Source organism: Humulus lupulus, chromosome 2 (genome assembly GCF_963169125.1).
Source record: "Humulus lupulus chromosome 2, drHumLupu1.1, whole genome shotgun sequence".
In the NCBI taxonomy this organism is placed as follows: Eukaryota; Viridiplantae; Streptophyta; class Magnoliopsida; order Rosales; family Cannabaceae; genus Humulus; species Humulus lupulus.
Genome location: NC_084794.1, coordinates 98,935,973 through 98,947,640, shown reverse-complemented (window position 1 = coordinate 98,947,640; position 11,668 = coordinate 98,935,973). Strand labels below are relative to the sequence as shown.

At 35.2% G+C, this 11,668-nt stretch overlaps 1 long non-coding RNA gene across 1 annotated transcript; it reads left to right on the top strand.

The window, feature by feature from the left end:
• The first annotated feature begins 10,513 nt into the window (after positions 1–10,513).
• On the top strand, positions 10,514–11,310 carry LOC133816218 (uncharacterized). Its single transcript, XR_009885086.1, has 2 exons — positions 10,514–11,103; positions 11,178–11,310. It is a non-coding gene; the product is annotated as an uncharacterized LOC133816218 (long non-coding RNA).
• Positions 11,311–11,668: the final 358 nt, after the last annotated feature.

Sequence of the window (11,668 nt, the reverse complement as noted above, 5' to 3'; positions counted from 1 at the left end):
ACTTGGAGTGTTGAAGCGAGTGTGCTGGGTAGACCCGCTATAAGTGAAGAAGTATTTGGTTTTCCACGAGCCTCTGTTTGAAATGGAACCCTCCACGAGGGGATACCCTTTATGGGCTGCGGCTTTCTGAAGCTGGTAGAACCCGGGAGTAGATGAAATTCGCCCTCAGAGTGAAGAGGCAATGAATCTCGCTCATGGAAGGCCCTCTAGAGTGCACATGTTGGTATAGCACGTATAAGCTTCTGAGCACCACCCAAGAGTTGGGGGAAAGTTGTAGAGGCGCCAGTTCAAAATAGTTAAGTACTTTGATGAAGAAGGGGTGAAGCAGCAGAGCCCCACCCGATTTGATGATGGAGTCACTGAAGGCCATGAACCCTTCGGCGGGTCAGATGCGCATTCATCATGCTTCGGGATGACGAACTTAAGATCTGATGCTAGCTGATGAGCCTTTAACATGTTGGCAAGTTTAACGCTGGTAAGGCTAAACCTGCCCGCGTATTCGGAAGTTTCGGAGGTTCTCTTCGGCATCTCGGGTACCTGGATAGAGATAGGCAGTTTGTGAGCTATAGACTTTCTAAGGATACTGGAAGACCCCCCACGCGTCTTATATCTACCAGCACTTTGCTTAACCCTAGGACGTAAGACTAGGGGCAGGGGAGGAAGCATGGGTGGGATCATAGAAAGAAACTCAGGTTCAACTGATTCACAGTTATCGCCTTCGGAGAAGGGACCCCTATGGCTGGGAAACTCGTCACCACAAAAGGAAAAAGGCTCAGGGGGCAAGTTTTCTTCTAGGCAAGAAATTTCAGAAAGGCAATCCTGAAAGGCTGATTGTAGCTGGGAAACGTACGTCGAATGCCAGGGGGAGAAACCTAAACCCTCATCACTGATAATAGATTCTAGCTCCTTCTCCAGGCCGCGCGCTTTTTTCCTGAGGTAGGACAGTCTTTGGAGGTAGAGCATTCGCACACCCCCACAATTAGAGGGTCTGCGAACGTCGGCCTTAGAGTCGGAGGATGACAACTCAATGAATTCAACGTTAGATGAACCTTCAGGACATCGCCTAGACACCATGGGCCAGCTAAGACTCAAGGGTGTGTGTGCGTAAGGATAACCCTATATCTACAACATGAGTATGAGGGGTATAAGAAAAGGGCCTATGAACATGTACTTGAAAGGCCATACGAAAAGAGAATGACAACCTCTAAAGAATGAGTGCAGTACAGCCAGTAATTCTACCCCCATGTAATATATAAAGAAAGCATATGTATCGTTGGAGGAAGGGGGCATACCGGGAGGTATATGTATGGAGCTGCAGGTGTGCAAGGATGGACTTATGGAGGCGTAAGGTCGGATGAGCGATAAGCAAGGGCGAGACCTTAGTAGCAAGAGAATGCCTAGCGTCACCGCAATGCAAGCCCGATATAAGGAGAAATAAATTTAAAAAATAGAGAAAAATAAAAAAAGGGAAAGAAAGAGGATGAATAAATGAAATGGGGAGGAAATTACCTCAAGAATGCTTCTATGGAGGATAGAACCTTTGAGCTCTTGAAAGTGGCTTAGAGGGAATACCACTAGGCTAGGCAAATCTTGGTGTGGAGAAGTGACTTCAAGCCTTGGGGTATTTATAAGGGAACTCAAGGCCTCCTAGCCATTAAATTCGAATTCACATGAAGGGTGGAGATCAGAAGCATTGGCAACCTTGGGATTCGCGCTTGGAAATGGTTGGCCCTTATTCAATCTTAGGGGCACACTTAGATCATCCCCAAAGTTAGATGGTTTTTGTGTTTCTTTGGACACTGTAAAGAAACACAACTTCAAAACCCACTTTGTGTTTCTTCAAGCAACATTGGATAGCGCATCAAGGTTAAGTCTCCCAAAACTTGTCATCCATATCAAACCAGAGAAAAAGAAAAAGTCTATAAACACACTTAAAAGTGTACTTATAGACTCGGGGGAAAGTGTGAATGTGGGAATTCTTCCCTTGTGAGTTCCGTTCAGGAGAACCTCTACACTACGAGGCACCTTAAGGATTATGAGACACATGCTAGTGGGAAGAAGGGGCGAGAGCCTCACTTGGCCACTTTCCACATGCACGAATGGGCGAGGGTGTCACTTGGCATCGGAGGAGTTGGGCTAAGAGAACCACCCTCGCTATGCGAGGATCCTCGGCTGGTCACCCACGCGCGCGCCACCCTCGCTGTGTGAGGGTCCTTGGCTGGCCTCCCATGTGCGCGCCACCTTCGCTATGCGAGGGTCCTTGGGTGGCCTCCCACGCGCGCGTCGCGTCTACGCAAAACATCGCACCTAGCCTCTGTGTGATCACCATAGGCTAGCCTCACTACGTCTCACATGTCTCGCGCCCATAGGCGCATGCGTCCACACCTTGGCTAGCCTCGCATGGTCTCTCGTGTCCCACCTACACAGACCATTGCATCCAAACGAGGGTCTCTAAGGGTCATCTCGCTATGTCAAACCCTCAAAGGATCCCTAGCATCTTGTTATGCGAGACCTTCACTAGGCCTCCCGCGTGCACCTTGTCTCGCCACAAACACCCCGTGCCTCGCTGAAGAGGCCCTAATTCCCTTCGAGAAGTAGGTGCCACCAGCGAGGTACCCCCGCGCCTTGGTTTCTCATGACATGTAAAGTTTGGAGCCTCCTCAATATGTGTACGAGGAACACTTGGAAACACCAAACGGGTATGTCAAATAATCGTTAGGCGCCAAACATGAATTAATGAGGAAGACTGGGTATAAGGTACGTGTACTGATATGGGATGTACGATCATGAAGAGGACAGAGGTGTGGCCCTGTCATCCGCGTCTGATGAGTAGTGGCGGTACGAACTTGTAAGGAGAGTGGAGGCACTACCTGAGCACCCTCGACCATATACCAGATTCGACAGTATGATGTCCTGCACCACTACTTTGGCATTGTCAGGGTAGACACCACTATGTCCTGAGCCACTATCCTGACCATATACCTGCATACGTCCTTGTCCCCTGGGACCTACTTGTATCAGGGGCCAATAGAGCCCACCTATAAATAGGTTTCGACCCCTCAGGTTAAAGGGTTGGAAAATTCATTGTATGGACAGACAATTAAGGGATATATGATTTTTTCTCCATTGTAGTTCTGGATTTTCCTCTCTTCCAAGTTCATTTCATCTTATTCTTAGCTATCTTTCACAATATAATTTGAGTTTTCTAACCTTAAATCGTTGACGAGTTCTTACCGTCAACACTAAGGGGTCGTTTGGTATGCAGGAATCTGGACACGGGAATGAGAATGTGAACACTTTCCCATGTTTGGTACTGTGTTTGAGTTTTTCTAACCTGGGAATCTGTACTCCAGAGGTTTTAACTTGTCCTAATTTTAGGTTCAAGTAAAACCCATCTGACAAGTGGTTTTCAGATACCCATGAATGTGAGACACTTCAAAATTATTATTATTATTTATTTTTTTTAAAAATCTTAAACCAATAATTTTTTAGTTAATGACTTATTTTATTTTTGAAGCTTATAATTTCTCTTCTATATAATAAGTGTGTAGATAACGGAAATTCTTGGTTTTAACGGTTTTTTATTTTTTTTTAATGTTAACTTTAATAGAATATTCTTATATTTAACAGAATATTCTTATATTTAACAATAGTTTGTAAACACTTAAACTTAAATAAAATAAAATAAATAATTAAAAAATTAAAATAAGATATTTTTTAGATATTTTACAATGATAATTATTTAAAAATAATAAATAATTAAACAAATTAAAATAAGATATTTTCGAGATATTTTACAATAATAATTATTTAAAAATAATAAATAATTAAATAAATTAAAATATGATATTTTTTTAGATATTTTACAATGATAACTATTTAAAAATAACAAAATCATATGTTTTATAAGTTAAATAAAACTTAATTAAACTTAAACTCACTTATCAGAATAATAATATAATCTACTGTCAATTAGCAACAAATTGTTTTTTTTTTTTTTAAAACTAGCAAGAAACTTAAATTTTAAATACAAGTATAATATTTAATATTAAATTAAACATATAATATATAATTTCTTGTTGTCACTCCCAAATTCAAAAACTAGAACAAATATAAACTTAAACAAAAATAAATAAATTATTTAATTAAAATAAGATATTTATTTAAAATTTATATGACATTAATATAAATTTAATAAAAATAATTAATAAATTCTACACATAAAACTAAGCAAACGTGCATAATGCACATTGCTTGTATCTAGTAAAAACAAATATACATATATCAAACTATAAAATGATAAATAATATTTGTTTATTTAAAGAAATTAATTTGTAAAGCCTTTATATCATTACTTTAGTTTAAAATAACAAATGAAAAGTTATTAAAAATAAAATAAGGGTATTTTTGTAATTTTAAAAATTATACTTGATTCTAGTATTCAATATATGTATTTTTTTAATTCTGTTAAAAAATATTTCATGAGTAAAATTGTTTATAAATTATTTTGATGAAATATATTATTATATTAATTTTATGAAAATATGAAAACTTAACAAATTCCTATGCACAACCAAACACAGAAAGTAATATTCACAGGAATCATAGATAAGATTACAGTACACAACCAAACACAATGATGTAAGTTTCCAGACTATCAGATTACCCTCTTCAACTTTCCCAGTAATATGAAAACTGTGAACTCCTCATACCAAACGGCCCCTAAGGCTAAAGCTAACCAAGCTTTGTCTTCAAAAGCTGGAAACAAGAGGAAGAATGGACAGAACAAAAAACCCAAGCCTGCAAAGACGAGTGCACAACCATATGCACAGACGCCTAAGGGGAAGAACAAGAAAAACAAGAAAGGTAAAGATAAGTGCTTTCACTGCAAAGAGAAAAGACATTGGAAACGAGATTGCCCTAAGTTTCTAGCAGCGAAAAACAAAGGTAATGATTGTAGTTCATTTATCTTAGAAACATGTGTGTTTAGAGAATGATAAATTCATTTGGATTATTGATTCTGGATCTACCAACCATGTTTGTAACTCTTTACAGCTTCTTAAATTGTGGGAGGAAGTGGACGAAGGCGGCTTAAAGCTTAGAGTTAGGAACGGAGTGTTCGCTGCGGTCCAAGCTAGAGGAAGAGCTCGTCTGAAGTTCAGAAATAAATTTTTAATTTTAAATGATGTATTTTTTATTCTGGATTTTAGTAGAAATTTAATTTCAATTTCCATGTTGGAATTAGAACAATTTGTTATGACTTTCACAAGTTCTAATATATCTATTTCTTTCAATGGATCACAATTGTGTATTGCATGTTTGGAAAACGGCCTTTATATTCTGTGACCTAACAAACCCCTCGCTCTTAACAATGATTTATTCAAAGTAGCTAAACCTAGGACCAATAAACGTCAAAGGACCGATAACGATAATATGACGTATTTATGGCACTTGACACTAGGTCACATTGGCTATGATAGGATTCAAAGACTTACAAAGGACAGACCTTTGAGGAAACTCACCTTAGGTGAATTACCTGTCTGTGAATCTTGTCTAGAAGGCAAACTGACCAAGCGTCCATTCTCTACAAAGGGTGATAGGGCCAAAGAACCACTTGGACTTGTTCATTCAGATGTTTGTGGACCTTTGAATGTACAAGCCAGGGGTGGTTTTGAGTATTTCGTCACTTTCATTGACGATTACTCTAGATACTCATGTCTTTACCTAATGCATAGGAAATCATAAACATTTTCAAAGTATCAGGAATTCCTAGCAATGGCTCAGAACCAATTAAGTAAAACGTTAAAGATCTTGCAATCTGATAGGGGTGGAAAATATTTGGATATGCAGTTCCAAGATCATTCAACTGAACTTGGGATTTTATCACAACTTACTGCCCCAAGTACTCCGCAACAAAATGGTGTAGCGGAACGTCGGAACAGAACTTTATTGGAAATGGTTAGATGCATGCTTAGTTACTCAACTCTACCAACTTCATTCTAGGGACATGCAATTAAAACTTCGAACGACATTCTCAATATCGTGCCATCTAAATCAATCCCCAAAACACATTTAGAATGTTGGAATGGTCGTGAACCTAGTTTACGCCATTATAGAATTTGTGTACTAGACCGGATATTTGCTATGCAGTGGGAGTAGTGAGCAAGTATCAGTCAAACTCAGGACCGAAACATTGGATAGTAGTTAAGCATATCCTAAAGTATTTAAGGTGGACTAGGGATTATATTTTAGTCTACAAGGGTGGTGTTCTGAACCCTATAGGCTACACTGATTCAAATTTTCACACTGATGTCGATGACAGGAAGTCTACTTCTGGAATGGTGTTTACTCTTGGGGGTGGAGCTGTGATATGGAGAAGCATAAAGCAGTCTGCAATATCAGATTCCACCATGGAGGCTGAGTACATAGCCGCGTCAGAAGCAGCTAAAGAAATAGTCTGGCTAAAGAAGTTCTATTCGGATCTTGGTGTTATTCCAGAAATGGATAAACCACTTGTGTTGTTTTGTGACAATACAAGAGCAATAGCCAACTCGAAAGAACCTCGAAGTCACAAGAGGAGTAAGCATATAGAAAGGAAGTATCACATTATTCGAGAATATGTGGCCAGGGGAGATGTGGAGGTTATGAAGATTGCAACTGAAGACAATCTTGCGGATCCGTTTACAAAGACACTACCATAAGCTACATTTGATAAGCATATCAAGGAAATGGGATTAGTAGAATTAAGGCATTAGTTTCAATTAGTGTAAGTGGGACTTTGTTGGGGTTTTATGCCCTAATTAAAACCCATTTTCTTTCTAATCTCATTTTATTATCAATAAAAGAATAGAAATCATTTTTTGACTTGGTCAATCACTTTGCTCAAATGTTTTATTTTCATGATTATTTGTTTAAAATAAACTTCTATTAAATCTCAAGCATATAGCTAATCATATTTATAGTGACGTAATCACAGTGGAATATAAATATGATTATATGTTCAAAATAAGTTAGTCCTAAGATTAGTCAGTGCACAAGATTTACACTAACTTGTCAATCTACGATATGATCTACTGACACATTGTAGTATGTTCTTTCCAGAACATTAGCAAAAAAAGATAAGATCGGATGTATTTGTTACATCGGACTGGACCGATATTGATATTTGATAAGATAAGTAAACATACCGTTATTATCTATTCTATTCATATCATATAGTTGACCATAGGTCAATTCTATCTCAATTCTGAGTGGTTAGTATTCTAACTTGTTGTATTATTTGAGTTCTTTGACTTGTTCGTTACTAGCTTACCCTACGGACTAGCTCATACTTACATCTTGATAACTCTGTAGTATAATTGAGTGGGAGTGTTAATCATAAATATGAACATCTATAGCTTCTGATGAAGAAGTGAAACGATGGTTTCCTTTTAGTTTGGTTCAATGTGTTAAATGATAGAGATCTCATTTCAGTAATTAAATTAGTTTACTGAAATATCATTTACAATGAACTAAATGTTTAAATGATAATATACAATGAGGGGTAAAATGATGTTTTAGTCTCATCTCATTGTAGACCGTCTATAGAGGATTGAGTGACAATTATGGTTGTAACAATGGATAATTAATAGCGTATCTATATTTGTTATAGAGTGTTCTATGAATTCAAGAGTGCAATTCCGAGTCTTTAGTGGAGTCACGAGGAATTAATAAGTTAGTAAATTTATTTGTTAGATTTATGATAACTTATTGGAGCTTGATTTCATAGGCCCATGGTCCCCATTGTACCTTGGATAAAACCATCTAGATAGTCTCAATTAATTGATTTAATTATCAATTAGAATTATCAAAGTTGACCAGGTCAATTTCACAGAGTCAAGTAATTTTGAAAAGAAAAGAGAAATTATGGCAGATTTATTAATTAAGATAAATTGGTATCTAAATTAATAAATAAGTTTAAATCAAGGTTCAAATTATAAATAATTAATTTTATAAAGTATTTTAATAATTATTTAATTAATTAAATCAATAGAATATAATACATGCCTTGATTTTAAGTCCAATGGGCTTATAATCAAATGAGAAATTTTACGGGCCTAAAGCCCATGATAATTTCAACCTAGGGCTATTAATTGGCTATTATTTTATTGATTTTTTTAATTAAATTAAATGGCCTAATTGAGTCTATAAAATGAGTGCTTGGAGAGAAGTCTAGACAGACGACAGATAAGTTTGATGAGTCACAAGTCAGATTTTCTGATAGTTTTTATATTCTCTCTAAACAGAAGTCATTTTCTAAGCCTCTTTGTTATTTTCTTTTCTTCTCTTTGTATCTATCTCATGTCTTGAGAATTTCCCACTCTAGTCTAGGTGATTCTAAGGATACTTTGGAAGACTGTGAAGATAATAGAAGATCGGTTCAGTTTCTTGGTAATACTCTGCGACAGAAAGGACACAAGGGTTAGAGAAACTGGAGGAATGACTCATTCATTCCGCTATGTATACTGTAAGTATTCTTATCATTGTTTCTCTTTGAATTCAATTTTAGAAACATGTTCTAGGTTATCTCATATTAATTTGCTTAATATTAGATTTACATGAAAATAAATAAAGATCATGTATAAGTTTTCCCAACATTAACCTGTGGTAGATAGATTATATCATACTCCATATATCCAACTTATGTCTAAATATCATTCAAGTATCTTAGGAGACTTTAAATAATGAAGATTAAGTTTCTTGATCCTTTTTAGGAACCCTAAAACTCTCTCAATAACAAATGCAATGCATGTTCTTGTACATTGAGCAACATACATTAGACTATCTATTGCTCTTGCATACTCAATTTGAGTCACTGCTCTACCATTATTCTTTTTAAGCTTGATGCTTGAATTAAATGATGCATTTGCCTATTTGATTTTGAGATGAATAAATTTATCAAACACTTTCTCAACATAGTGAGCTTGACTTAAGGCATGATCCCCACTATATCATCTCACTTTAATTACCAATATGGTATCGACTTCTCCAAGGTCCTTCATTTGAAAAGTGAAAGAAATAAACATCTTTGTTTCTGTTATACCTCTAATCTCATTACTCAAAATCAACATATCATCACCATATAGACACACTAAGATGACATAATCAATATTGCAATCTTAGAGTATAAGCACTTCTTCGCATTATTGTGTCTAAATCTATTTAAAATAATAGTTTGATCAAACTTTTCATGTCATTGTTTTGGAGCTTGCTTTAAACTCTATAACAATTTAATAAGCTTACACACTTTTGAACAGAACCTTGTGGTTGATCCATATAGACCTCCTCATCGAGGTCTCCATTTAAGAATGATATAGGTTGCTCAACAAACTTTAAAGGTATCTCCTCTTGAGATTCTTCATTTGGGTTCTTTAGAGTTGCTATCACTATATAACATGTTCTTAAAAAATTACATCTCTCTTTAGTCAATTATTACATTAAACTCCAAGTTTATTAGCCTATAAGCTTTGTTATTTGATGCATAGCCAAAAGAAATACACTTAATGGCAATTGGACTGAATTTGGTCCTTTTAGGATCCATACTCTTGCAATTAGCAATGCACCATCACACTCTTAAGTAGCGTTTATTAGACTTTTTTCCTTTCCATAACTTATATGGAGACATATTATTCTTTTTTCATATAAGTGAGATTTAATATATGACATGCAACAAGTAAAGCATCACCTAACAAGTTATAATTCAATTTAGCATATAAAAACATAACATTAATCATCTTAAGGTGCAATACATTAATTTGTAATGCCACGTTCACAGTACAAATTAAAATCATTTGAAAAATCTTCACCACCTCTATCACTTCTAAGAATTTTGATTTTCCTTTCCAATTGATTATCTATTTCGGCTGTATAGATTTTAAAATAATTAAATGTCTCATCCTTAATCTTAAGTAAATATACAAATGTAAACCTAAAGTAATCATCTAAAACGGTTACGAATTGTGTCTATTTCCCTATCTTGTAAACATGTCATTCAAGTTATATAAATCTCTATGTATTAAATCAAGCAAATTTTAAATCTTTCAACTCTAAGAAAATGTTTCTTAGCCCTCTTTAATTTAACACATAATTCACATTTATAAAAAATCATTTACAAAACATTTAATTGTACTATAATCTATATGAGGAAATCTATTATACCATACAAATATAGAAATAACGTCAATCACGTTATAAGAAGGATGACTTATTATTATTAAAGGATATTGGCGACGAAAATACTCAAATATTTTTCAATTATTACACTTTAATATCCAAATCTATTTTTGGCAGCAATAATATATTCGATCCATAAATTGGTGCAGTTATTGGCACCCACTGACACATGTGTACATGTGTCACGAATTCATTGGTTCCCATTATTTTAATTATTTAAATATCATACAATTATTTAAAAATAATTGAAAATTAAAAAATATAATTTAAAATGAAAAAAAACCTAAAATATTTAAAAATATTTAAAATGAAAATTTAAATTTAAATTAATATAAACTAAGTTAGCTAAATCATAAAACTAAAATAAAACTTGAAATTACAAACCATAGGAATATAAAAAAAAATAAAAAAAACTAAGTCAAATTCTTGCATCAGTTATCAATACAACACTTCTTAACCAAAAATCAATTGCAGAAAAATTATAGAACAAAAAAATAGATAAACCCAATCTCAGATACAAAGTTACAAACAATGTAAAAAATGAGGAAAATCCACAACACCAAAACCAATGAACTCAAACTCAAAGATTTGAACGATGTCAGATAACCAAAAATCAAAGACACGTTATTATCCAAATGATTCAAATATCCAGCCGTTGCTCATCCACTTCATTGCCTCAGATCTCAGCCCAATGATGCCGAACCAGAAACCCACCCCGGCATCAACTCATGTCGTCTTTCAAGTCGCCGACGTGAAAGGAGAAGTAGAGGAAAACGAAGGAGAGGGAGGAATCCATTCATCCAACCCAGATCTAGAGCATCTCCCTTGCCTAGATCTCATCTAAGCGCTGCCTCTATCGAACCCTCCTCACTTTCGTCCAAGAATCTGAAGGTGGTCTCTATCTATCCCTCATCGTCTTTACCCATATCTGGGTTTCTAATTTTTTCTTCTAATTGCTACTATAGGTCAGCTGGAGAAGATTGAGGGTAGAGAGGATGGGGAAGAAGAGATTTGATGTGCGTGTGTATGGGTGATCAATTTTTGATGGGATGTTTTTCATATAGTTTTATTTAATTTTAAGATTTATTTTAGTCTTAAGATCATGTTAATTTAGATTATATTAATTTAAATATATTTTGGATATTTTATTTTTTTAATTTTAAATCATTAAAATGATGGGAGCCAATGAAATCGTGACACATATACACATGTGTCAGACGTTACTAGTGGATACTAACGACTATGTAAAAAAACATTTGGGTAGCAAAGTTTAATAATTGAAAAAATTTGAGTATTTTCTCCGCCAATATCTCTATTATTAACATTGTCGCGAATACACAATTTTATCATTCTATCACAAGCATATTCCCTCCCCACAAAATTCCTGTTTTAGACAATGTGAGCGTACCAAACTCAAACATTGCTTTTGTCGTACCCTAAAATTAGCACAAATTCA